The following is a 27,722-nucleotide window of genomic DNA, read 5'->3' as shown; positions in this document are numbered from 1 at the left end:
AACTGAAATAAAAATTGAAAACGAAAAACATTTGAAAAACTAAATGAAATCAATAAAAAAAAAAAGAATGACAAAGCTGTAAAACATTAACACATGTTGATTAGATGCTTTTTTCATTAATTAGGCTACTTTCTCTTGAACCATATGGTCTATCTATCTACTACAAACTCATGAACAATATGGACACAGATATAATAAATGAATACAATATATGAATACATTTTTAGAAAGTTATTCAAGTATAAATTACCAAAGTTATGATAGATTGCCATACATTTTCTGTTAATTACCTAAATTACTGAAGATTCTGGTAACTTTGGTAAACTACCGATAGCTTTGCCAACCCTATTAGTAACTACCCACTGCTCAGATGCAAAACCGCTGCTTTAGCTACTTCCATATTCACATCCATAACAAGTTTTACACCGGAACTAATGAGTGACTGGGGATCTTCAAGCAAGGAGGCTCATTATTATTCATTGAACACAGTAAACAAATACATAAATATTACTGTCTCTCCAATTAATCTAAGGTTGCTCCCCAAGGCGGTCTCATTGTTCTGCCATACATATTTTTTTCTTCAGCGAAAACAGACAACTAAGGGCTGAATAGAAAATGTAAGTAGTATTCTTTCTTTCTTCCTTTCTTTCTTTCTTTCTTTCTTTCTTTCTTGTTTTTGTAAAGCTTGACACCTCTTCACAATCCATATTTGCATGTTGTCTTACACTCCCATCTTTCTTTCTTTCTTTCTTTCTTTCTTTCTTTCTTTCTTTCTTTCTTTCTTTCTTTCTTTCTTTCTTTCTTTCTTTCTTTCTTTCTTTCTTTCTTTCTTTCTTTCTTTCTTTCTTTCTTTCTTTCTTTTTCTTTCTTTCTTTCTTTCGTAAAGCTTGACACCTCTTCACAATACAATCAATATCTGTATGTGGCCAGAGTAGCCATGGACACACTGAATTAAAAAAGAGTGATTGACAGCTGAGGTGCACAGACCACTGGAGGTGGATGGTACCAGTGATGGGAAGCAATGACACACGTAGTACAACTCATAAAAACACAATACTACTTCCCTTAAATCCCTTCTCCCCCCAAAGTATGCTCTCGCTGCTCTTTAAATGTCTTGCATCATTAATTCCACTTATTTTCTGTTTTTACGGCTGCAGCATTGATTCTAGGATAAGATAAAGCATCCAATATGTCATCACACACCTCATTACCCTGGCAACATGGTGGAGGTTGTAGCTTCTATTCCACAGTGATGTTTCACTTAAACAGAGGATCGGGGTGATGGGTTCGTCACTGAGTCTGCATTATGAGTCATGGCTGTAGTGTCCAGAGAGGCACATTTCAACTATGGACTGGCTAAGGGTGAAGAGTAAAGTCACATACAGGAAATACTTTGGAATTCATTAATTTCTCAGTTCTTTCTGGTTCCTAATGATTCGAACTGCTCTCTGAAAATGATAGAATTGCAGTACAATCAGAGCCTCTCTTCATTGCTACAAGCAATGTGAAGGAATACTGAAGCTACACTGACCCTGAACAGGAAGTTGGACTGGGGTCACTAAGTGGCACAGGGTTTAAGGTCAGAAGGTCATTGTGTTCCCCAGATGCGAGGTGTATATTGTTCTGACAACAGCTCTGAAACCCATGAACCTGCTTCACTACTTTGTCTTTCCTCTCCAGTACCTGAGAATAATCCATCCTTGTTTTTGATCTTTAACCTAACTTTGAACATCTGATTCACACAGTCCAATACTGGTGAGATTCTATGATTCTCAGGGTTGAGTGACTTTGAACCCAGAAGTCCACAGTCCAATATGATTGGAATGTGGCAAAAACACATAATTCATCTCCTGGAAAGGGAACCTTCATAATCTCTTGCCTGTTTAAATATAACCCATTTCTTATTTAGGACCTTATCACAAAACTGATAAGTCTAAAATAAATCCCAGGTTATCTTAACTTTTTCCTGAATAAAACGTCCCTCAGATTCAAATCCCCGGTTAGCGTAACTATTTCCTGAATAAAACTTCCCTCAGGTTCCTGTTCTCTCTCTGTGCTTGGTCCACTTGATTTGCTGCTCCCAGGCAGGTTCAACAAGGCCTTACACACCACCAGTAAAATCCCCTCCATCAGTGATGTGATGCATTTCCTTACTTCCTTATTTTCCTGAGCACATCTGGCAGATTATGGAGGTACACTTACCCTCGTGTGTGTGTGTGTGTTGAGGTGCAGTACAGTATCGGACAGAGATATATTGTTATAACAATAGATCGCTCTGAATATCCCTACAGGCAGCATCCTTGGAACATGACATAGGTTATACAGTGTTACAGGTTTCACCTCAAAGCCAGAACCATGTAATCCCCATAATCTTTACATCACCTGGATCGCTTGACAGCTACTACAGATATGTTGCTTACATATACCTGTATATCCATGTGAGATAAAGATCTGTAAAGCTGCTCTGATCTAATACGCATGAGCTCAGTAGAGGCACAATCTAGCCTAATAGCCTCTTTCTCTAATGTGTCTGTTAGATATGACTTCTTCTCCGTGCAATATGTGTTCATTAGATGATATAAAGTGCATTTCGGAAAGTATTCAGACACCCTGACTTTTCCCACATTTTGTTACGTTACAGCCTTATTCTAAAAATGATTAAATAGTTTTTTTCCCTCATCAATATACACACAATACCCCATAATGACAAAGCAAAACCAGGTTTTTAGAAATGTTTGCAAATGTTAAAAAAATTACAAACTGAAATATCACATTTACATAAGTATTCAGACCCTTTACTCAGTACTGTGTTGAAGCACCTATGGCAGCGATTACAGCCTTGAGTCTTCTTGGGTATGACGCTACAAGCTTGGCACACCTGTATTTGGGGAGTTTCTCCCATTCTTCTCTTCAGATCCTCTTAAGATCTGTCAGGTTGGATGGGAGCGTCGCTGCACAGCTATTTTCAGGTCTCTCCAGAGAAGTTCGATCGGGTTCAAGTCTGGGCTCTGGCTGGGCCACTCAAGGACATTCAGAGACTTGTTCTGAAGCCACTCCTGCATTATCTTGGCTGTGTGCTTAGGGTCGTTGTCCTGTTGGAAGGTGAACCTTCACCCCGGTCTGAGGTCCTGAGCGCTCTGGAGCAGGTTTTCATCAAGAATCTCTCTGTACTTTCATCTTTCCCTCGATCCTGACTAGTCTCCCAGTCCCTGCCGCTCAAAAACATCCCCACAGCATGATGCTGCCACCACCACGCTTCACCGTAGAGATGGTGCCAGGTTTCCTCCAGATGTGATGCTTGGCATTCAGGCCAAAGAGTTCAATCTTGGTTACATCAGACCAGAGAATCTTGTTTCTCATGGTCTGAAAGTCCTTTAGGTGCATTTTGGCAAACTCCAAGCGGACTGTCAGGTGCCTTTTACTGAGGAGAGGCTTCCGTCTGCCCGTTCTACCATAAAGGCCTGATTGGTGGAGTGATGTATCGATGGTTGTCCATCTGGAAGGTTCTCCCATCTCCACAGACGAACTCTGGAGCTCTGTCAGAGTGACCATCGGGTTCTTGGTCACCTCCCTCACCAAGGCCCTTCTCCCCCGATTGCTCAGTTTGGCTGGGCGGACAGCTCTAGGAAGGGTCTTGGTGGTTCCAAACTTCTTCCATTTAAGAATGATGGAGGCCACTGTGTTCTTCGGAATCTTCAATGCTGCTGACATTTTTTTGTACCTTTCCCCAGATCTGTGCCTCGACACAATCCTGTCTCGGAGCTCTACGGACAATTCTTTCAACCTCATAGCTTGGTTTTTGCTCTGACATGCACTGTCAACTGTGGGACCTTATATAGACAGGTGTGTGCCTTTCCAAATAATGTCCAATCAATTTAATTTACCACTGGTGGACTCCATTCAAGTTGTAGAAACATCTCAAGGATGATCAATGGAAACAGAATGCACCTGAGCTCAATTTCAAGTCTCATAGCAAAGGGTCTGAATACTTATGTAAATAAGGTAAAATTCAAAAAACCTGTTTTCGCTTTGTCATTATGGGGTATTGTGTGTAGATTGATGAGGGGAAAAAAAGTAATCAATTTTAGAGTAAGGCTGTAACGTAACAACATGTGGAAAAAGTCATGGGGTCCGAATACTTTCCAAATGTAATGTAGGAGAGTAGGTCCCTAGTCAAAGGTTTCTGTACTTTTATGAGACATTTTTCTCTCATTATAACTTTGATATTGATGGCAAAGGGGGCCAAGAGGCTTGAGTCTTCATATGAAACATATGATACATTCGACCCAGGATAGATTCAGTCTGTGCAACCAGATATGCTAGGGCAGGAAATGTAACATAATGACACAATGTAACGTTCACATTCTGTCAGAGACAAATGCATGTGAATGCAATATATTGTACAGGCAAGTTTTATCTCCAGAGATCTCTATAGTAGCAGAAAAAGAGAATGCATTCCCTTATAGTCCATGAAGCGTCTTCCCTTCCCGCTGATCCAGATAAATGTTGCCCCAGATAAATAGGAACATTATGCACAATTAACATCTAGGGCTCCAAGCAAGGGAAAGAAAAAGCCCTACATAACTTACCATATGTTTTGCACTCACCTACACAGCAATAGTTCATTTCACTGACACCATATCTATCAGTTAGAATTTTAAAAGCTGCAATTTATTCCGTGAGTCCGTCAAATGCATCACCTCCCAGGTCTCATTTGAAGGCACTTACTCTCAATAATGTTCTCGAGCTAACCACAAACTGCTGATGCTCGCAGGACTTCAACCGTTCTGCTAGCTAACACCCTTGACAGGCGACCTATATATGTAAGGTTAAAAGCAGTGAAAACTGGGTGACGTCCCACCAAATGTTCTCTTGGGTAGATGAGAAACGCACACACAATAAAACACATAACACAAACACATTTGCTAAGTGGCTTGACAACATCCTCGCTAAGATGACTGTTCCCTAAAAGTAGCCAGACAGGAGCAGCAAGAGGTGATGTCATAGGCTATAGCAATCTCGAGGAGATGATGTAAGCCTGGAAGAAATTTGGAACATCTAGAATGTTAGAAGCTTATCTCAAACTGCTCAGCAAACAAGAAACTGTCCTAGAACCTGAGAGAAAGTGTTGTTCTGTTTAATGTATGGTTGACCAGTGGGGAACTGTCAAGGCCTTCTATGCCTTTAATGTATATTTTCTCTTTTCAATACTATTTTGATGAAAGGGTAAAAACTGAGAAGAAAAAAAATATCTAAGCAGAATTTTTCTTTGGTGGTCTCTGGGGAGATTAATCTAGCTAGATAGCTCACCATTGACTCTCAGATTATAGAAGGCATCTGCCATTAACTGTATTAGAGCATAATTTTGGAGTGACAGTGGAATCAACCAATCACATTTAGACTTGTAATGGGTGGGACCATAAAAAAAAAAACTTATGGAAACTTCTGCCTTCTTGGAGGCAGACAGATCATTGCGCAATAGCGAGCAGTATTTTTCCCATGGTCTAACCTTGTTAGTTTTTGTAGTAGGCTAGTGTGCGGTGGCGGCTGCAGTAACAGCAGGTGTTATCGAAAAGGATGTTGATGCTAATTTGTTAGCTCCACCCTTTTCAAAATTACCTTTCAACAAGATAAGTTTCAAATGATCATCATCATCAACATCATTTGGTAAGTGGAGCTGTTTTTTTTATTGCAGCTCTTTGAAAATGATGTGTTATGCATTGTTGCATTTACATTGTAGATCATTGGTTTATTTTTGTGCTGAATGTGATAACGAGGTTTGCAATGGGAAATAATAGTTGTACATTTCGTTTTGGAAATGATTAGCATAATGGTTGTGTTTTTTTATTCTTATGATAGGGACCTGCTGGCTTATTATGTCTGAGTGAATGGACTGCTTATTCTTTAATATCATGCTGTGTGTGACTGCTTTCTTTCTATCGGCCTATGTGTTTTACAAAAAGTAACATGCAGGTCTTCAACTGGCAGCTTCATTAAATAGTACCCTGTAAAACACCAGTCTCAACGTCAACAGTGAAGAGTCGACTCCGGGATGCTGACCTTCAAGGCAGAGTTGCAAAGAAAAAGCCATATCTTAGACTGCCCATCTTAATCTTTTCTTTTTATTGGCCAGTCTGAGATATGGCTTTTTCTTTGCAACTCTGCCTAGAAGGTCAGCATCCCGGAGTCGCCTCTTCACTGTTGACGTTGAGACTGGGGATTTGCGGGTACAATTTAATGAAGCTGCCAGTTGAGGACCTGTGAGGCGTCTGTTTCTAAAACTACACACTCTAATGTATTTGTCCTCTTGCTCAGTTGTGCACCAGGGCCTCCCACTCCTCTTTCTATTCTGGTTAGAGCCAGTTTGCGCTGTTCTGTGAAGGGAGTAGTACACAGCGTTGTATGAGATCTTCAGTTTCTTTCTTCTCACATGGAATAGCCTTCATTTCTCAGAACAAGAATAGACTGACGAGTTTCAGAAGAAAGTTATTTGTTTCTGGCCATGTTGAGCGTGTAATCGAACCCACAATTGCTGATGCTCCAGATACTCAACTAGTCTCAAGAAGGTCAGTTTTATTGCTTCTTTAATCAGCACAACAGTTTTCAGCTGTGTTAACATACAGTGAGGGAAAAAAGTATTTGATCCCCTGCTGATTTTGTACTTCACGTATCGTTTGTTGTTTTTGTTTGTGTGTTGTACATCTAATAAATCATGTACGCTTATCACGCTGCGCCTTGGCCCGTTTCATCTAATGACGATCGTGACAGACTTGAACTCTGTGAAGCATTCATTTGGGCTGCAATTTCTGAGGCTGGTAACTCTAAAGAACTTATCCTCTGCAGCAGAGGTAACTCTGGGTCTTCCATTCCTGTGGCGGACCTCATGAGAGCCAGTTTCATCATCGCGCTTGATGGTTTTTGCGACTGCACAAATGTTCCGTATTGACTGACCTTCATGTCTTAAAGTAATGATGGACTGTCGTTTCTCTTTGCATATTTGAGCAGTTCTTGCCATAAAATGGACCTGGTCTTTTACCAAATAGGGCTATCTTCTGCATACACCCCTTACCTTGTCACAACACAAGTGATTGGCTCAAACGCATTAAGAAGGAAAGAAATCCACAAATTAATTTTGAAGAAGGCACACCTGTTAATTGAAACGAATTCCAGGTGACTACCTCATGAAGCTGGTTGAGAGAATGCCAAGAGTGTACAAAGCTGTCATCAAGGCAAAGGGTGGCTCTTTGAAGAATCTCAAATATAAAATATATTTTGATTTGTTTATGCTTTTTTGGTTACTACATGATTCCATATGTGCTATTTCATAGTTTTGATGTCTTCACTATTATTCTACAATGTAAAAAATAGTAAAAATAAAGAACCCCTTGAATGAGTAGGTGTTTCCAAACTTTTGACAGGTAGTGTATATTTGCGAGAAAAAAAAACATATGGGGGATTGGAAGTGATGCAGACAATTACATTGATGGAAGTTACAATCTACTTTTTTTTTTACGTTCGCTCTCCTACATGGAGCCTGTAAAACTCACATCCTTTGATATGTCACTGTTCTCATTTTTGGTGATAGTGTGATAGTGATGGCGTTGGGATACCATAGGTTGTGTAAGCAGTGTGGGTGCGGTCTCTGTTTTCTTAATTTTTTTAGTTTGGTACAATGTTTTGTAAGATTTTATCCCACACTGAAGGCCTGGGTCCAATAGCCACGGTTCACCACTGTGGTTGACACATAACACTGTAGAGACAGCACAAATCATGACCATGTGTAGTCCTGAAACAATCTGTGACATTTCAGGACAGTTTCTAACCTCGGTAGGAAACCATATCAGACAACGAGAAAGATGGACAACCAAAGGCTAGAATTGAGTTGCCATAGCCCATAGTGCTGTATTCACTTCCAAATAGATAGTCCAGTTATTCCATTCCCATTGCCCAGTTGTCCAGTGGAAAAGCAGACTGCAAAGCCATGGCTCCTTCACAATACATAGGACTCAGACACAGGTCCCACAATCCATCTGGAAAAGCATTCATACTTGGCTTAAGGACTTGTCTGTCTACAGTACCCCTGAATAACAGTACCCCCTTATGTTATTTTGTCCTTTAAGTGGCAGACAACTCTTCCCAAGGGCACTCTCTGTTACCCCCTGAACTTTCTCACATTCTTTCTGATCCACTAATTAAAAAAAGACCACAAGAAGCAATAAGACTATCAATAATGACTGTTTCTAAGCTTAGGGATAATTGAAGCTTCTGCACATGTAATTTGAAAAGAGAAAAATCCACTCAGTTTAATTCTGTATTGGAAATATCATTGCTTTTAGCAGTGGGGGAGTTGTCATTGACCCCTGCACAACTGCACACACTCATGGGGTAGCCACCCACTGCCAAGTGTTCCGTTTCACAACCCAAGATATTGCCAGAGTCTAATCACTGCAGAGTAGAGTAAGTCTAACAGAAAGAATTTCATCTAAAAGTCAAAGAGCATTTATGTTATGGATGCATAACATTACATTTTAGCAACATATTTGTTATACTTTCCTAAATCCGCTGTCATGTACTACAGTGTACTAAAAGGCACCCATGGAAGAACATGTACTTCATACCAAAGGCTAAGAGCATTTTGTACAATTTAACCCGGCAATGCTGCACAAATTGTGACAGGCATAGGGCACAGAGTCGTGGCACCCGAAGCAGGGGGCACAGAGATTTGGCACCAAGGGCGGAGAGTACTGCTAAGGGCACACTGTGTTGGCACCAGACACAGCAGCCTGGTCCAAACCCCCCTGGTTCAGATCCCAGGTCGCCTGTGGAGAGGGAAAGGTTCTGGAAAGGGCTGGTCTTCAGAGAGACAGGCTGCTCACAAAGTCCCCCACACACACAGTCCCACCCCCCCTCCCCCACCCACTCTTCCTACCACACTTATCTGCCACTGGCGGTCCAGAGCCAGGACGGGATGGATTGGAACGAGAGATAAAGACATAGAGAGACAGAAAGAGAATGAGAGAACGTAAACAAGAGAGTGAAAGGAAAAGGGAGTGAATATTTGAGAGAGAGGGATTAAAGCCTTCACGAAGAGAAGTAATGATGCTGATGTCCTGTGCTGCTCTTAGCGACATCATCATTGTAGTCGTCTCGTTTAGTTTATGACCCCTGCCACGTCACTGTAGTGTTTGTTTAGTCTGCCTTGAAAGCCATCATTACAGTGTGTTTACACTGAGCTGTTAGAGAGCTCTTTAAAACCACCCCCATTAGGCTATGGAGTTGACAGCCGAACGAGCTAACAGCTAATTCCTTTCAACAGGATCCGTGCCACCGAAACAAAGACATATCTCTGACTTGACAGAACCAATTACACAGTTAAGGAAACCAGCACTCTCTTTGTCCAGGGTCTTCCTCTTTTCAATGAGCTTCTCCACTAATGATGTGCTCCTAATATATGCCATTTAGCAGACGCTTTTAACCAAAGTGACTTACAGTCATGCATGCATACATTTTACATATGGGTGGTCCCGGGAATTGAACCCACTACCCTGGCGTTACAAGCACCATTCTCTACCAACTAAGCTACAAAGGACCACCAGTTTAGTACTGGTGATTGTTTGGGATCATGACATTGTCAGTCCTCTGCTTTGTTTCGTATGGCTCATAAATCGGTCTCATCTCAACTCATCTCATTCTGCTGCCCATGACAGACGTGAGGAGGATGTTGCTAAGGGGATGTTGCCATAATGGTGTTGTTTAACAGTGGCCTTGTGTTTGTCTATCCCCTATTCCTTCCTGGCAGAAAATAATTAGAGGAAATGTCTTCATGGTGAAGCATTCTGTCAACAACTATGAGCTGTCCAATGGATTAATTGTACTGGAGGAGACAAATCTTTCAGGAGCTGGCACAGATTGAGATATTAAAACGTTATTCTGTTGTCTGTGTATTATATGTATCATTACTGTAGGTGCATAATGCTGAAAGGATGTGCAGTTACATACTAAAAGCTTTGCAACACCCACAATTACAGCACGACTTGAATCAAATGAATGTACTAGGAACATTGAAAGATGTTACAGTATTAAACAGAATTGGAAAAGTTGTGACTCTTTCTGACATATAATATAATAATATAATATGCCATTTAGCAGACGCTTTTATCCAAAGCGACTTACAGTCATGTGCGCATACATTTTTACGTATGGGTGGTCCCGGGGATCGAACCCACTACCCTGCCGTTACAAGCGCCATGCTCTACCAATTGAGCTACAGAGGACCACGGTGTAGTGGGTGCTGCTGTGTGTGTTAGGACGCACTCCACTTAGGGCTGTGATGCTCATGAAATTTTGGATGACGCTATTTGCCCAGGCAGATTACCATGGTCATTGTAATAACCATTTGAAAAGCACAAAACAAAACAGACATGTTTTTTTTAACACACATTTTCTCCTCTCCTCCGCTCCTGACTGCATGTCCTGCCATAGAAATATAATGAATAGAACGGGCATCCCCATTCAAGTAAATGACGGCATAATGGGTGGATTGCCCGTGTAGCTCAGTTGTTAGAGCATGGCGCTTGCAACGCCAGGGTTGTGGGTTCGATTCCCACGGGGGACCAGTATGAAAAATGTATGCATTCACTAACTGTAAGTTGCTCTGGATAAGAGTGTCTGCTAAATGACTAAAATGTCAAATGTAATTGCAGCCATTGGGTTCCTACTTTTTACCACAGCCACAAAGTCTAAATTGGCTATATCGTAAAAATGTATGAAGACAAATTTATTTTTGGTGTTCATTTAAGGTTAGGGTTAGGCATACAGTGAGGGAAAAAAGTATTTGATCCCCTGCTGATTTTGTACGTTTGCCCACTGACAAAGAAATGATCAGTCTATAATTTGAATGGTAGGTTTATTTGAACAATTTTTTTAACAATTTGTTTATAACAACAAAAAAATCCAGAAAAACACATGTCAAAAATGTTATAAATTGATTTGAATTTTAATGAGGGAAATAAGTATTTGACCCCCTCTCAATCAGAAAGATTTCTGGCTCCCAGGTGTCTTTTATACAGGTAACGAGCTGAGATTAGGAGCACACTCTTAAAGGGAGTGCTCCTAATCTCAGCTTGTTACCTGTGTAAAAGACACCTGTCCACAGAAGCAGTCAATCAATCAGATTCCAAACTCTCCACCATGGCCAAGACCAAAGAGCTCTCCAAGGATGTCAGGGACAAGATTGTAGACCTACACAAGGCTGGAATGGGCTACAAGACCATCACCAAGCAGCTTGGTGAGAAGGTGACAACAGTTGGTGCAATTATTCGCAAATGGAAGAAACACAAAATAACTGTCAATCTCCCTCGGCCTGGGGCTCCATGCAAGATCTCACCTTGTGGAGTTGCAATGAACATGAGAACGTGAGGAATCAGCCCAGAACTACACAGGAGGATCTTGTCAATGATCTCAAGGCAGCTGGGACCATAGTCACCAAGAAAACAATTGGTAACACACTACGCCGTGAAGGACTGAAATCCTGCAGCGCCCGCAAGGTCCCCCTGCTCAAGAAAGCACATATACATGCCCGTCTGAAGTTTGCCAATGAACATCTGAATGATTCAGAGGAGAACTTGGTGAAAGTGTTGTGGTCAGATGAGACCAAAATGGAGCTCTTTGGCATCAACTCAACACGCCGTGTTTGGAGGAGAAGGAATGCTGCCTATGACCCCAAGAACACCATCCCCACCGTCAAACATGGAGGTGGAAACATTATGCTTTGGGGGTGTTTTTCTGCTAAGGGGACAGGACAACTTCACCGCATCAAAGGGACAATGGACGGGGCCATGTACCATCAAATCTTGGGTGAGAACCTCCTTCCCTCAGCCAGGGCATTGAAAATGGGTCGTGGATGGGTATTCCAGCATGACAATGACCCAAAACACACGGCCAAGGCAACAAAGGAGTGGCTCAAGAAGAGCACATTAAGGTCCTGGAGTGGCCTAGCCAGTCTCCAGACCTTAATCCCATAGAAAATCTGTGGAGGGAGCTGAAGGTTCGAGTTGCCAAACGTCAGGCTCGAAACCTTAATGACTTGGAGAAGATCTGCAAAGAGGAGTGGGACAAAATCCCTCCTGAGATGTGTGCAAACCTGGTGGCCAACTACAAGAAACGTCTGACCTCTGTGATTGCCAACAAGGGTTTTGCCACCAAGTACTAAGTCATGTTTTGCAGAGGGGTCAAATACTTATTTCCCTCATTAAAATGCAAATTAATTTATAACATTTTTGACATGCGTTTTTCTGGATTTTTTTGTTGTTATTCTGTCTCTCACTGTTCAAATAAACCTACCATTAAAATTATAGACTGATAATTTCTTTGTCCGTGGGCAAACGTACAAAATCAGCAGGGGATCAAATACTTTTTTCCCTCACTGTATGGTTAGCAGTAGGGTTAAGGTTAGCGTTAGGTTTAAAATAAGAAACATTTTAGAAATAGGCAGGGTTTTTGACGTTGTGGCTGTGGTAACAAGTGACGACCCAGCCATTGCGAGTGTACCCATTGGAGCAAAGCAAGAAGTAAAATATGTGCTAAAATATGTGCTGTGAATTGTTGATTCAACTCAACTGACATTACAAAAAATACATTCCATTGCATGAGCCACATCAATTAACATCATTTGAATAAACCTTCTACATTACCATGGGAGAGAGGAGATGTCACATTCACAGAAGTTGTAAGTTACAGATAGGCGTTGGTGATATCATTTTAAGAAACAAATTTAATGAGTGTTTTCACATTGCATTACTGCTACAAACTGATGCTAGCTAGCTTATATTTCATTGAAATAATATAGCTGTTAGCTAGCTAGCATTATAGCTTTATGGCTAGCCTGTAACTAGTGGTTATTACATTGTGTAACAGAGCAATAGGTCAATGTACTTGTCATTTGGTTGAGACTAACATTATTTTAGAAAATAATTGCTCAGTATATATTTGTTGTGTAGTTGGTTGGCTTTGCTAGTTAGTGAGCTGAGATCTCTTTGTTCAAGTTGGCTAGCTAATGTTGACGAGAACAGGCTAGTTCCCTGTAGAATGTAGACTAGACGGCGGGGAAGAAGATCAGATGTGCAGCTGCTTCTATCTGGCTTTTTCAGTGCCCAGACGAGGTGAGAGCAAACTGCTAGATTTCAATGTTGAACCAATGCAAAGAATACATTTTATTGGCTCACTAAATTTGCTGCTTTTCCTGAAAATGTCTATCTGATAAAGCTAACTAGTTGTTGTTGTTCTAGTGCTAATGTCCCTTAAAAAAATTTACAGCCACAACATCATAATCAAGTAGTCAAGCATCTGCATACCAGCAAGGATGAGGAAAGCCTATAGAACAATAACTACTAGATAGTTATGTCAGATGGACATTTTCAGGAAATGCAGGAATAGAGTCAGCTACTAGTAGTAACATTATTATTTGAAACCACCACATGTGCATATCTGTATCTGTATTATATGCCATATTATGTTTTAATCTATTTGTACTGTATTGCTACAGTATCTGTATAATGTTGTACAGATCATCAGCATGAAGAAGATTGAATTCTGTTGAATTGTCAAGTGGACTAAACTCTATTTAAAATAACATTGTGCCTCTCTTTCAGATCTGCCAAGCACACCTCTGCCTCTGACAGCTTCCCCCCGTGCTGACTACCGATGGACAGTGCACATGAGAGCTGCCATTGATGGGTTCCTGACCAAGCACCACAGGGAGAAAGACATCCTGAAGTGGGTGGATTGTACATACAGCTCTGCCATTAGCTCTACCACCAGTATCATGACTGTGTCATTGTTATTAGCTTCTACAGCTAAAGTAATTTACTAATGTTTATTGCACCATATAGTCTTGCCTTTTTTCCATACAAAGTGATTGGGTAAGCGCTTTCCTGGTTGGCCCTGTCCGTTGAACAGTGCAACAATGTCTCCCAACCCCCCTGTCTCAGTCCCCAGTAATTATGCTGCAATAGCTTATGTGCCAGGGTCAGCTTTTCTTATCTGGTGTACTGTGTGTTCTTAGGCATGCTCCCATTAATCCTCCTCTCTCTCGCTCTGTGTCTCCCCTCCCGGATGACCTGAGCCCCTGGTCGTGCTGCTGATCCCGTGCTGCTGGTCCAACTGCAGCTGTGGACCCCTGGCCTGATTTCACCGGGCGTGCTACCTTGTCCCGGACCCCTGATGATCGAGTTCAGCCACTGTGCTTCTGCCTCTGCATTGCTTGCTCTTTGGGGTTTTAGGCTGGGTATCTGTAACTCACTTTGTGATGTAAAAAAGGGCTTTATAAAAATGTGTTTGATTGAAAACAACGAGTTCACAAAACATGCACACAGTGTTTGTAGGTCTATGTACCACATGTACCTGTCCTAATTAATGGGAGTTCCACTCCTCTGTTGTTGCAGCTTGGTGGGGGGCCCACAAGTTTTTCTCTGTGCACCATGGACCTGTATAAGTTGCCCACATCTTGCCAGCCTCTCATGAGTGTAATTACCTTCCACCATGTGTTTATTCAAGTGTCATCATGAAACCATAACAATAGTCATGCATTTGTAATAAGAACAGCGATTTCCAAATGTGAATGTTTAGATGATCTGGACTACATTTGAATTAGAATTATTTGATGACTAACATCAATCATTATCCATGACTACCATCCACATGCAATCCACCACCACCTTTCTAATGAACACTCCTCCTCAATCAGCATATTGTACATCAACAAAGTTTTTTTTATGTATTTATAATTAATATTTCCTTTTGTCAATAACAGCTTGACTGAAAATCTTTAAGAATGTCTATATACTTTATGGAGGTTATGGGGGTGATGCTGTTACACATCAGATTTAGTATATCATGCCAATATGTCAAAGTTATCAATTAGATGATGGTGTTGTTCAGAATTACATGTTCATTATGTTGATGACTCTCCAAATGCTATGTTGAATGAGCACCATGGATGAAGGAGGGGAAGGAAAACAGACAGCTTCTCTCTACCACACCTTCACCAAGTCACCCAATGTTTGTTTCATTAACAATTGTTGCATCTTCTAAAATAAATACAGAATTCATTTTGTATATTTAGTTTCTAATAGTTTTTTATGCTTCAAATCAAATCAAATTTTATTGGCCACATGCGCCGAATACAATGCAGACATTACAGTGAAATGCTTACTTACAGCCCTTAACCAACAGTGCATTTATTTTTAATAAAAAAAGTAAAATAAAACAACAAAAAAGTGTTGAGAAAAAAAGTGGGTCCAGGGTCTCCGGGATAATGGTGTTGATGTGAGCCATGACCAGCCTTTCAAAGCACTTCATGGCTACAGACGTCAGTGCTACGGGTCGGTAGTCATTTAGGCAGGTTATCTTAGTGTCCTTGGGCACGGGGACTATGGTGGTCTGCTTGAAACATGTTGGTATTACAGACTCAGTCAGGGACATGTTGAAAATGTCAGTGAAGACACTTGCCAGTTGGTCAGCACATGCTCGGAGTACACGTCCTGGTAATCCGTCTGGCCCTGCGGCCTTGTGAATGTTGACCTGCTTAAAAGTCTTACTCACATCGGCTACGGAGAGCGTGATCACATAGTCATCTGGAACAGCTGGTGCTCTCATGCATGCTTCAGTGTTGCTTGCCTCGAAGCGAGCATAGAAGTGGTTTAGCTCGTCTGGAAGTCTTGTGTCACTGGGCAGCTCGCAGCTGTGATTCCCTTTGTAGTCCGTAATAGTTTTCAATGTAATAGCTTGATGTGAGTAATTTAGCTGGTCTATAATGTATTGTTTTGAAATGTTTATTAAATATATATTCAATCACAAGTCACTTGGATTCTTTTATGTTGCGTTTTTAAATGTTTGCTAAAATTATGTATTTTTTGTATTGTTACTTTATACTGAAACAGTCTTTAGATTTGGGCTACACTATGATCTGTAAATGTCTACTACCCTTTTTTTTATGGTGTTGATGAATGAAATTAGAACTGTTTCTATTCGTTTTTTGCTACTGTCTGGTGAGGAAGTGGGCAATATGGAATACATCGGAGGAAGGGAGAATTAATGAGTAATCAGTTTATGGATGTATAAAAGGAGGGCATCCGTAAAATAAAATGGACAACGTCAGGGAATAAGCAGGTAAATGTAGAGCATATCAATGACAAAAGAACATTAGCTAGGATAACATTAGATATTTGCATGTTATGTACTGGACAGGGGGCTAGCTAGCTCTTTTCAAAACATTGTATTACTTGAGCAAATATACACCTTAGCGAACAATTATTTTGTAAACTAATGTTAGCTTCAACTAACATGACAAGTAAATAGACCTATTGCTCTGTAAAACAAAGTTAGATACTTAGACTGTGTCAAACATTGTTTATGATATAGAACTAGTCAAGTCTATGGAAGAGGCTAGCTAGCTAGCATCAGCTTTGTAGTGGTTATACTATGTTGAAACAATCGTTTTCTAAACTTTCTCACACACGCATTGCTGTAGCTTTTAAATTCTGATAATGTCATTTAGTAATTTTAATGAATTTGATACATATTTAACGAGATATCCTCCATGTTGGCAATGCCTGACAACGCACCGGAAATGTCTCCCCCGATAATAAGGGGTCTTGGAACGCACATTGAAGCTATTGCCAGGGTTAGAGGTTCCAATACTATTTTATTAGTTATATTTCTATGTGTGCTGCTGCTACATTGTGATCATTCAGTCAGCTGTTTGTTCGACAAAATAAATAAAACGGTTATGACGGATATTTTATTGTCATGACGGTCTTCATCCATAATCGTCGGTTACAAGGTTATATAGTAATTGTGCCAGCCCTAACTCCACTCAGACTGAATAAATAAAAACAGCTCCGCTGGCAGGCACACACACACACACACCGAAACACACACACACACACAGAGACAGACACACACACACACAGAGACAGACACACACACACACAGACGCGCACACCAAAAAGCTAAACACAGCAATGGGTATAAATGAGAGCCAGGATCCAAGAAGGAGGCCAGATGCGTCAGCCTCATTTCTCTGTCTGCTGCTCAGGTACAGAGCTAACAGAGAGCCAACATGAAGCTCAGACAGAACATGCAGGTCCAGCTACAAATGGATCCCTTTTTTGGGTCAAATATTTCCAGAAAGGAACAAAGGGAAAAGTTGAACTGGGCCTGGGCTGTTACTTTAGAGCAGGGGTCTCCAACCTTTTATTTTGTCCAGGGACCCCCTCCCAGGAAAACTGCCGACTAATGTACCCCCATCATACGGAAAAACTAAATGTCTTATCATCAGGTGAATGATAATGGCAAGGAGAAGTAATCACCATTTTAAAATGAATGATTTGGTAGATATTTTCATTATTTTGACCTCCTCACATTATAATTGGAAGAGGAAGTGTAAACAGCCTATTAGCTAGAAAGGTAACTTCAAACACATTATCGCTAAGAGCAGCTGTTTAGCTGGTTGAACAAAGTTAGCCATGTGTTTGCAAAAATTAATGTCCAAGTCAAGAGAGCTTACCAGCAGCACTTGCCACACTGGTAGCCTATTCGCGGGTGCTTTTTCAAAGCCTATGTCAGATATTCCAGTGAGTGTAATTGGCTCCAATGAGTGTAATTTGTTGAGCAATAAAGTTTACATCATTAGAAAGAGGATATTCTCCTCTTTTCTACTGTAGGTATGTAATTCAACATTTATGTATTCTGTTGTTTCTAGCGATATGTAAAAAAAAAAAAAAAACTGCAGTTCCTCCAGTTGAATACCCCTGCTTTAAAGAGACTCAATAACTGTCATTAAAAAGTAAGTAGCCTTGCATGAGCCTTGGCTTGTGCGAGCCGGATCAGCTCATAGGAGTAGGAACCTATCCCCGGTTTCTGTAGCGTGAGGCAGCTTGATGTACAAGTACACCCTGGACAGGACGCTAGTCTATTGCAGGGCATTACCCCCAATCTATCTCCTTAATGCTAGTGCCAAGCAGAGATGCATTGGGTCCCATTTTTACAATCTTTGGTATGACTCGGCCAGGGATCAAACTCCCAACCTTCCAAGCTCAGGGCGGACACTAACCACAAGGCCACTGAGTTGGTCTTACAATACGGTTAATGCTACGCAGGTTGTAAGTGCTTGTAGCTGAGAGGACAGAGGAATCAATCTATTCATGATAAGCAATGCACAGACGTGTGCACGCACAAATACAAACACAGCCTGAAAAGCTCTATACTTGCTCTAGGCCAGACTGTTGAGTCAGGGCCAGAGGGCTGCTAGCTAACATATTGGTTTATTAATTCGATTTGGTATTCTATTTACTTTGGGTAGCCCTAGATCTTTTCAGATTTGCCCTGGACCAGGTGTGCTCTGGAGGAAGGCCAAATGAGTCAGCAGCACCCTGTAAAAGACCACCACTTACAGTAATCCTCAAATAATAAAATACAAATAATAATAATAATAATAATGAAACATTTAATTTGTATAGAACTTTTAATTACAGCATTATCTCAAAGCTCTTCAAAGGAAAAAAATACATGATAATAATAAAATAAATACAATAAAAACATCACACATTTCAAATCAAGGCAGGAAATAGCAATAGTAGGCTAGGTGCTAAAATAACTTTCCAGATTAGGACTACAAGAAAGATAGTCTGTAGAAATGTGTTTTATGGCCCGTTTTAAAAGTTTCAGATGGTGAGGTAGAGCATTCCATAGGCAGCAGAAGGCTCGATCCCCCATAGTACGGATACGTGTCTTGGGCACTTGAAGCAGTAGTGAGTTTCTGGAGCGGAGAGCTCGAGGTGGCGCATTGATAGAAATGAGGTCGCTGATATAGGTGGGACTCAATCCATGTAAGGCTTTAAACACTAGGAGGAGGATTTTAAAGTCAATCCTATTGTTGACCGGTAGCCAGTGGAGTTCAGCAAGGATGGGTGTGATGTGGGCTGACTTCTTGGTCCTGGTCAGGACTCTGGCAGCACTATTCTGGAGAAGTTGTAGCCTCTGAAGTTATTTGGCTGGAAGGCCCCCGAACAGAGCGTTGTCGTAGTCGATCCGAGAGAAGATGAAGTCGTGGACAAGTTTCTCTACATCTGGCTGGGAGAGAGATGGTTTGAGCCGGGCGATGTTTCTTAGACGGAAAAATTATGTTTTGCAGATATGTTTTATATGGGCATCAAAGGACAGAGAAGGATCAAACTTAACTCCCAGGTTGGAGATGACAGAAGAGAAAAATAATGGATGGCTTGACAGTCAATTGTAGGGCAGATGTTTCCAGCACTGGCGACCTGCTTGGGTGTCCCAATAAGCACAGCCTCAGTCTTGCTGCTGTTCAGCTGGAAGAAGTTCTCTTTCATCTATGCCCTGATGTCATCTAGGCAGCTGCCAAGTTTTGCTAGGGCTGAGATGGTGTCCAGTTTGGTGTTAATATATACAGTACTTGGATATCATCAGAGTAGCAGTAGAAGTTGATGTTGTAGTCTCTGAGGATTTGGCCGAGAGGGAGCATGTACATTAGGAACAGAATCGGCCCCAGCATTGATCCCACTGGGACACCACATGTGACTATAGACTCCACCGATCTGGACTGTCCAATCGAGATGTATTGCTTCCTATTTGAAAAGGGTAGGAGGAGAACCAGTTCAGAGCAGGTCCAGTGACTGTAGTGTGCTCTCTGAGACGCCACAGGAGGATGTTGTGGTCAACGTTGTCAAAACCAGTAATGAGATTGAAGAGGAGAAGGAGGAGGCTACGTGATCTAGAATCTGAAGCCATCAGTAAATCGTTGGAAACTTTCACAATGGGGTGTTTCAGTGCTGTGCAAGGGCTGGAAGCCAGACTGGAAAACTACATACAGCTGATTGGAAGACAGATGGGATTGAAGCTGGTTTGCAACCACTTTTTCCAGTACTTTTGATAGAAAGGGGAGGTTGGAGATGGACCTGTCCCCATAGGAGAACCCTTTTGGGTTCCAAGTAGAACACTCTGTGGAAAAGGTCCAAAAGGGTTCTACCTGGAACAAAAGGGTTCTTCAAAGGATTATCCTATGGGGACAGCCGAAGAACCCTTTTAGGTTCTAGATAGAACCTTTTTTTCTAAGAGTGTAGTTGGATAGGATGTCCTGCTTAAGGTTGGGTTTCTTCAGTAAAGGGGTGACTGCAGCTGTTTTGAAGAGTGATGATACCACCCCAGTCAGCAGGGACTTGTTAATGAGGGTGGTGACAACCTGAAGCAGGCTACATGAGCAGGTTTTGAGTAGGGATGTAGGGATAGGGTCAAGGGAGCAAGTGGTGCCCTTCATTTGAAAGATGATTGACTGCACAGCAGTGGATGTGACTTCTGTGAAGCTGAGTGGAGGGGCAGTCTGAGTTGGGGGCTCAGGAAGTGGGGTGCAGGTCATCTTAGAGGCCATGATGTTTGTTCTGTTGTAAATAACTCAGTCCAGAACACATCCACTTACTAAACAGTTAGGTCCTTTACTTACTGAAAGCCAATAAAACCCACAAACATCATATAGAACGCATTCAGAATCTCTATACATTTCAGAGTACTTACTGCTCTACCATTCGCTCAGGTCTCTGTCTACAGTACAGCTAATTTTTGGGTGAAAATAATTTCTTAGGATAACAGAACCTCCATACTGAACACTGAACGCTATTTAGTGCCTCTTAAATTCAATCTAATAAAACCGTAAAGACAGACAGAAAATATTGTGCTATTACACAGCACAAACTAAGAGAGCAAACTACAGTACCAGTCAAAAGTTTGGACACACCTACTCAGGGTTTTTCTTTATTTTTACTATTTTCTACATTGCAGAATAATAGTGAAGACATCAAAACAATGAAATAACACATATGGAATCATGTTGTAACCAAAGAAAGTGTTACACAAATCAAAATATATTTTATATTTCAGATTCTTCAAATAGCCACCCTTTGCCTTGATTACAGCTTTGCACACTCTTGGCATTCTCTCAACCAGCTTCACCTGGAATGCTTTTCAAACCGTCTTGAAGTAGTTCCCACATACAGTGGGGAAAAAAAGTATTTAGTCAGCCACCAATTGTGCAAGTTCTCCCACTTAAAAAGATGAGAGAGGCCTGTAATTTTCATCATAGGTACACGTCAACTATGACAGACAAAATGAGAAAAAAAAATCCAGAAAATCACATTGTAGGATTTTTAATGAATTTATTGGCATATGATGGTGGAAAATAAGTATTTGGTCAATAACAAAAGTTTCTCAATACTTTGTTATATACCCTTTGTTGGCAATGACACAGGTCAAACGTTTTCTGTAAGTCTTCACAAGGTTTTCACACACTGTTGCTGGTATTTTGGCCCATTCCTCCATGCAGATCTCCTCTAGAGCAGTGATGTTTTGGGGCTGTCGCTGGGCAACACAGACTTTCAACTCCCTCCAAAGATTTTCTATGGGGTTGAGATCTGGAGACTGGCTAGGCCACTCCAGGACCTTGAAATGCTTCTTACGAAGCCACTCCTTCGTTGCCCGGGCGGTGTGTTTGGGATCATTGTCATGCTGAAAGACCTAGCCACGTTTCATCTTCAATGCCCTTGCTGATGGAAGGAGGGTTTCACTCAAAATCTCACGATACATGGCCCCATTCATTCTTTCCTTTACACGGATCAGTCGTCCTGGTCCCTTTGCAGAAAAACAGCCCCAAAGCATGATGTTTCCAACCCCATGCTTCACAGTAGGTATGGTGTTCTTTGGATGCAACTCAGCATTCTTTGTCCTCCAAACATGACGAGTTGAGTTTTTACCAAAAAAGTTCTATTTTGGTTTCATCTGACCATATGACATTCTCCCAATCCTCTTCGGGATCATCCAAATGCACTTCAGACGGGCCTGGACATGTACTGGCTTAAGCAGGGGGACACGTCTCGCACTGCAGGATTTGAGTCCCTGGCGGCGTAGTGTGTTACTGATGGTTGGCTTTGTTACTTTGGTCCCAGCTCTCTGCAGGTCATTCACTAGGTCCCCCCGTGTGGTTCTGGGATTTTTGCTCACCGTTCTTGTGATCATTTTGACCCCACGGGGTGAGATCTTGCGTGGAGCCCCAGATCGAGGGAGATTATCAGTGGTCTTGTATGTCTTCCATTTCCTAATAATTGCTCCCACAGTTGATTTCTTCAAACCAAGCTGCTTACCTATTGCAGATTCAGTCTTCCCAGCCTGGTGCAGGTCTACAATTTTGTTTTTGGTGTCCTTTGACAGCTCTTTGGTCTTGGCCATTGTGAAGTTTGGAGTGTGACTGTTTGAGGTTGTGGACAGGTGTATTTTATACTGATAACAAGTTCAAACAGGTGCCATTAATACAGGTAACGAGTGGAGGACAGAGGAGCCTCTGAAAGAAGAAGTTACAGGTCTGTGAGAGCCAGAAATCTTGCTTGTTTGTAGGTGACCAAATACTTATTTGCCACCATAATTTGCAAATAAATTCATTAAAAATCCTACAATGGGATTTTCTGGATTTTTTTTCCTCAATTTGTCTGTCATAGTTGACGTGTACCTATGATGAAAATTACAGGCCTCTCTCATCTTTTTAAGTGGGAGAACTTGCACAATTGGTGGCTGACTAAATACTTTTTTTCCCCACTGTATGCTGAGCTCTTGTTGGTTGCTTTTCCTTCACTCTGCCGTCCTACTCATCCCAAACCATCTCAATTGGGTTGAGGTTGGGGGATTGTGGAGGCCAGGTCATCTAATGCAGCACTCCATCAGTCTCCTTCTTGGTAAAATAGCCCTTACACAGCCTGGTGGTGTGTTGGGTCCTTGTCCTGTTGAAAAACAAATGATAGTCCCACTAAGCCCAAACCAGATGGGATGGCGTATCACTGCAGAATGCTGTGGTAGCCATGCTGGTTAAGTGTGCCTTGAATTCTAAATAAATCACAGACAGTGTCACCAGCAAAGCACCCCCACACCATAAGACCTCCTCCTCCATGCTTTACGGTGGGAACTACACATGCAGAGATCATCCGTTCACCCACACCGTGTCTCACAAAGACACAGCGGTTGGAACCAAAAATCTCCAATTTGGATTCCAGACCAAAGGACACATTTCCACCGGTCTAATATCCATTGCTCGTGCTTTACGGTGGGAACTACACATGCAGAGATCATCCGTTCACCCACACCGTGTCTCACAAAGACACAGCGGTTGGAACCAAAAATCTCCAATTTGGATTCCAGACCAAAGGACACATTTCCACCGGTCTAATATCCATTGCTCGTGTTTCTTGGCCCAAGCAGGTCTCTTCTTATTATTGGTGTCCTGTAGTAGTGGTTTCTTTGCAGCAAAATCGACCATGAAGGCCTGATTCACACAGTCCCCTCTGAACAGTTGGTGTTAAGATGTGTCTGTGACTTGAACTCTGTTAAACATTTATTTGGGCTACAATTTCTGAGGCTGGTAACTCTAATGAACATATGTTCTGCAGCAGAGGTAACTCTGGGTCTTCCATTCCTGTGGCGGTCCTCATGAGAGCCAGTTTCATCATAGCGCTTGATAGTTTTTGCAAATGCACTTGAATAAACTTTCAAAGTTCTTGAAATGTTCCGTATTGACTGACCTTCATGTCTTAAAGTAATGATCGACTGTCATCTGTCTTTGCTTATTTGAGCTGTTCTTGTCATAATATGGATTTGGTCTTTTATCAAATAGGGCTATCTTCTGTATACCCCCCTTACCTTGTCACAACACAACTGAATTGGCTCAAACGCATTAAGAAGGAAAGCAATTCCACAAATTAACTTTTAAGAAGGCACACCTGTTAATTGAAATGCATTACATGTGACTACCTCATGAAGCTGGTTGAGAGAATGCCAAGAGTGTGCAAAGCTGTCATCAAGGCAAAGGGTGGCTATTTGAAGAATCTCAAATATAAAATATATTTTGATTTGTTTAACACCTTTTTGGTTACTACATGATTCCATATGTATTATTTCATAGTTTGGATGTCTTCACTATTTTCTACAATGTAAAAAATAGTCAAAATAAGAAAAACCCTTGAATGAGTAGGTGTGTCCAATATTTTGACTGGTAGTGTAAGTGTGATGCACGTGACATCCCAGCAACTTTAAGATCAGTCAATACTTCATATCGGAGTTGTTCCTGTTGAAATTCGAGACAGTCTAAGGCACTGCATCTCAGTGCTTGAGGCGTCACTACAGACCCGCTGGTTCGATTCCAGGCTGTATCATAACCGGCCGTGATTGGGAGTCTCATAGAGCGGTGCATAATTGGCCCAGCATTGTCCGGGTTTGGCCGGTGTGGGCCGTCATTGTAAATAAGAATTTGTTCTTAACTGACTTGCCTAGTTAAATAAAGGTAAAATTAAAATAAAATAAATAAAAAATATTCATGAGGCTAGGATAGCATCACACTCTCCATTGAATACAGGCTGTTGAGGTCAACACCCCACTTCGAATATTCAAAAAAGTATTCAAATAACGAGATGTTACTACAGGATTCCATATGTGTTATTTCATAGTTTTGATGTCTTCACTATTATTCTACAATGTAAAAAATAGTAAAAAATAAAGAAAAACCCTTGAATGAGTAGGTGTGTCCAAATGTTTGTCAGGTAGTGTATACTGAACAAAACTATAAACGCAACATGTTGGTGCCATGTTTCATGAACTTAAATAAAATATCCCAGAAATGTTCCATACGCACCAAAATCTTATTTCTCTCATATTTTAGGCACACATTTGTTTACATCCCTGTTAGTAAACATTTCTCCTTTGCCAAGATAATCCATCCATCTGACAGGTGTGGCATATCAACAAGCTGATTAAACAGCATGATCATTACACAGGTGCACCTTGTGCTGGGGACAATAAAACACCACACTTAAATGTGCAATTTTGTCACACAACACAATGTCACAGATGTCTCAAGTTTTGAGAGAGCGTGCAATTGGCATGCTGACTGCAGGAATGTCCAACAGAGCTGTAGCCAGATAATGTATTGTTCATTTCTCTACCATAAGCCGCCTCCAACATAATTTTAGAGAATTTGGCAGTAAGCCCAACCGGCCTCACAACCGCAGACCACGTGTAACCACGCCAACCTCCACATCAGGCTTCTTCATCTGTGGGATCGTCTAAGGAGGGGAGGGAGGGAGGGGGGTACTGAGGAGTATTTCTGTCTATAATAAAGCTCCTTTGTGGGGAAAAAATATTTCTGATTTGTATGTGTAGTTATTATGTATCCCCATTAGCTGCTGCCAAGGCAGCAGCTACTCTTCCTGGGGTCCAGCAAAATTAAGGCAGTAATACAATTTTAAAAACATTACAATATATTCATTACAGAATTCACAACACACTAAGTGTGTGCCCTCAGGTCCATACTCCACTACCACATATTTACAACACAAAATCCATGTGTACGCGTGTGTATAGTGCGTATGTTATTGTGTGTGTATGCATGTGTCTGTGTCTATGTTTGTGTTGCTTCACAGTCCCGCTGTTCCATAAGGTGTATTTGTATCTGTTTTTTAAATCTGATTCTACTACTTGCATCAGTTACCTGATGTAGCCATGGCTCTATGTAGTACTGTGCGCCTCCCATAGTCTGTTCTGGACTTGGTGACTGTGAAGAGACCTCTGGTGGCATGTCTTGTGGGGTATGCATGGGTGTCTGAGCTGTGTGCTAGTCATTTAAACAGACAGCTCGGTGCTTTCAACATGTCCATACCTCTCACAAATACAAGTAGTGATGAAGTCAATCTCTCCTCTACTTTGAGCCAGCAGAGATTGACATGCACATTATTAATGTTTGCTCTCTGTGTACATCCAAGGGCCAGCCGTGCTGCCATGTTTTGAGCCAATTGCAATTTTCCTAAGTCCCTCTTTGTGGCACCTGACCACATCACTGAACAGTAGTCCAGGTGTGACAAACCTAGAGCATTTAGGACCTGCCTTGTTGATAGTGCTGTTAAGAAGGTTGAGTAACACTTTATTATGGACAGACTTCTCCCCATCTTAGCAACTGTTGTATCAATATGTTTTGACCATAACAGTTTACAATCCAGGGTTACTCCAAGCAGTTTAGTCACCTCAACTTGCTCAATTTCCACATTATTTATTACAAAATTTAGTTGAGGTTTAGCGTTTAGTGAATGATTTGTTCCAAATACAATGCTTTACATTTTTTTAATATTTAGGACTAACTTATTCCTTGCCATTCATCCGCATACATAGACACACTGGCTTTACTCATAGCCAGTGGCATGTCGTTAGTAAAGATTGAAAAAAGTAAGGGGCCAAGACAGCTGCCCTGGGGAATTCCTGATTCTACCTGGATTATGTTGGAGAGGCTTCCATTAAAGAACACCCTCTGTGTTCTGTTAGACAGGTAACTCTTTATCCACAATATAGCAGGGGGTGTAAAGCCATAACACATACGTTTTTCCAGCAGCAGACTATGATCGATAATGTCAAAACCCACACTGAAGTCTAACCAAACAGCCCCCACATTATTTATCATCAATTTCTCTAAGCCAATCATCAGTCATTTGTGTAAGAGCTGTGCTTGTTGAATGTCCTTCCCTATAAGCATGCTGAAAGTCTGCTGTCAATTTGTTTACTGTAAATTGTCTAGGTCTGGCTCCCCAGTGGGTGGGCCTGGCTCCCAAGTGGGTGGGCCTATGACCTCCCAGGCCGACCAATGGCTGCGCCCCTGACCAGTCACGTGAAATCCATAGATTAGGGCTTATTTAATTTATTTCAATTGACTGATTTCCTTTTATGAACTGTAACTCAGTAAAATCTTTGAAATTGTTGCATGTTGTGTTTATATTTTTGTTCATTATATTTCCAGACGATGAGGTTGGAATAATGACAATTATGATTATGTCCTTTCAGTGTAAGAGCTGTTTGATACGTTTTGGCCTGCCTGATGACATCACCAGCCGGTAAATCAGTTAATAGACCAATAAGAAAGAGAGTTCCAAACCCCTCTGCTAATAACAGCTAGTTTCAGTTTTCCCCTCCCCACTCATTCCACACTCAGACAGTCCTAGCAAAATGATTGCTTGAGAAATTGCTCCTAGCTAAGAAGCATTTAAAAAAAAAAATTTTAATTGAAAACAATCATAGTAAGGTACTTAATTGTTACCTAGAAATGATTTGATATTGAGATAAAAAATGTTATCTGGCCTAAGTCTCTTTGCTTTTGGAAGTTCTTAGCTTGTACTGTATATATAAACCGTGTGTATACTGTATATGCATTAAATCTCACACATACACACAACTCCACAGAATTCCCAGTTCTCATGCCTGGAAGAGAAGAAGGTGATGAGAGAAAGGGAAAAGGGAGATTGAGAGGAGGGAAAAAAATCCCCTCTTCTCCCTCACTCTTTATCAGCTATATCCTATATCCTTTTTCAACTCTTCAGAGAGACTAAACCATAAAATACATTTGCTCTGTGAAATAATTTCTTCCCCTTCATGAAACTGTATCAGCCCTCATACCGTAGAAGCTTTAGCCATAGCTCTTTCTACAGCCATGGGCACAGCATATGCTAGCTGAAGTGCAACACATCTGATCATTGTTTACTCCATATGTCAATGTGCTTGAATCTTTCCAAATTCAAACAAACCATTCATGATATAAACCAACATCCACTAGTCATCTCCCCATATTGTTCATATTC

General features: G+C 41.3%; 1 protein-coding gene across 2 annotated transcripts in view; it reads right to left on the bottom strand.

Annotated features, from left to right (window-relative positions):
- Positions 1 to 27,722, bottom strand: part of LOC121571143 (disintegrin and metalloproteinase domain-containing protein 12) — a 168,457-nt gene that overhangs the window by 121,155 nt on the left and 19,580 nt on the right. The gene's annotated exons all lie outside the window — the stretch shown is intronic.

The sequence above is a fragment of the Coregonus clupeaformis genome, chromosome 1, assembly GCF_020615455.1.
Source record: "Coregonus clupeaformis isolate EN_2021a chromosome 1, ASM2061545v1, whole genome shotgun sequence".
Classification (NCBI taxonomy): domain Eukaryota; kingdom Metazoa; phylum Chordata; class Actinopteri; order Salmoniformes; family Salmonidae; genus Coregonus; species Coregonus clupeaformis.
This window is presented reverse-complemented; position numbering and strand designations above follow the sequence as displayed.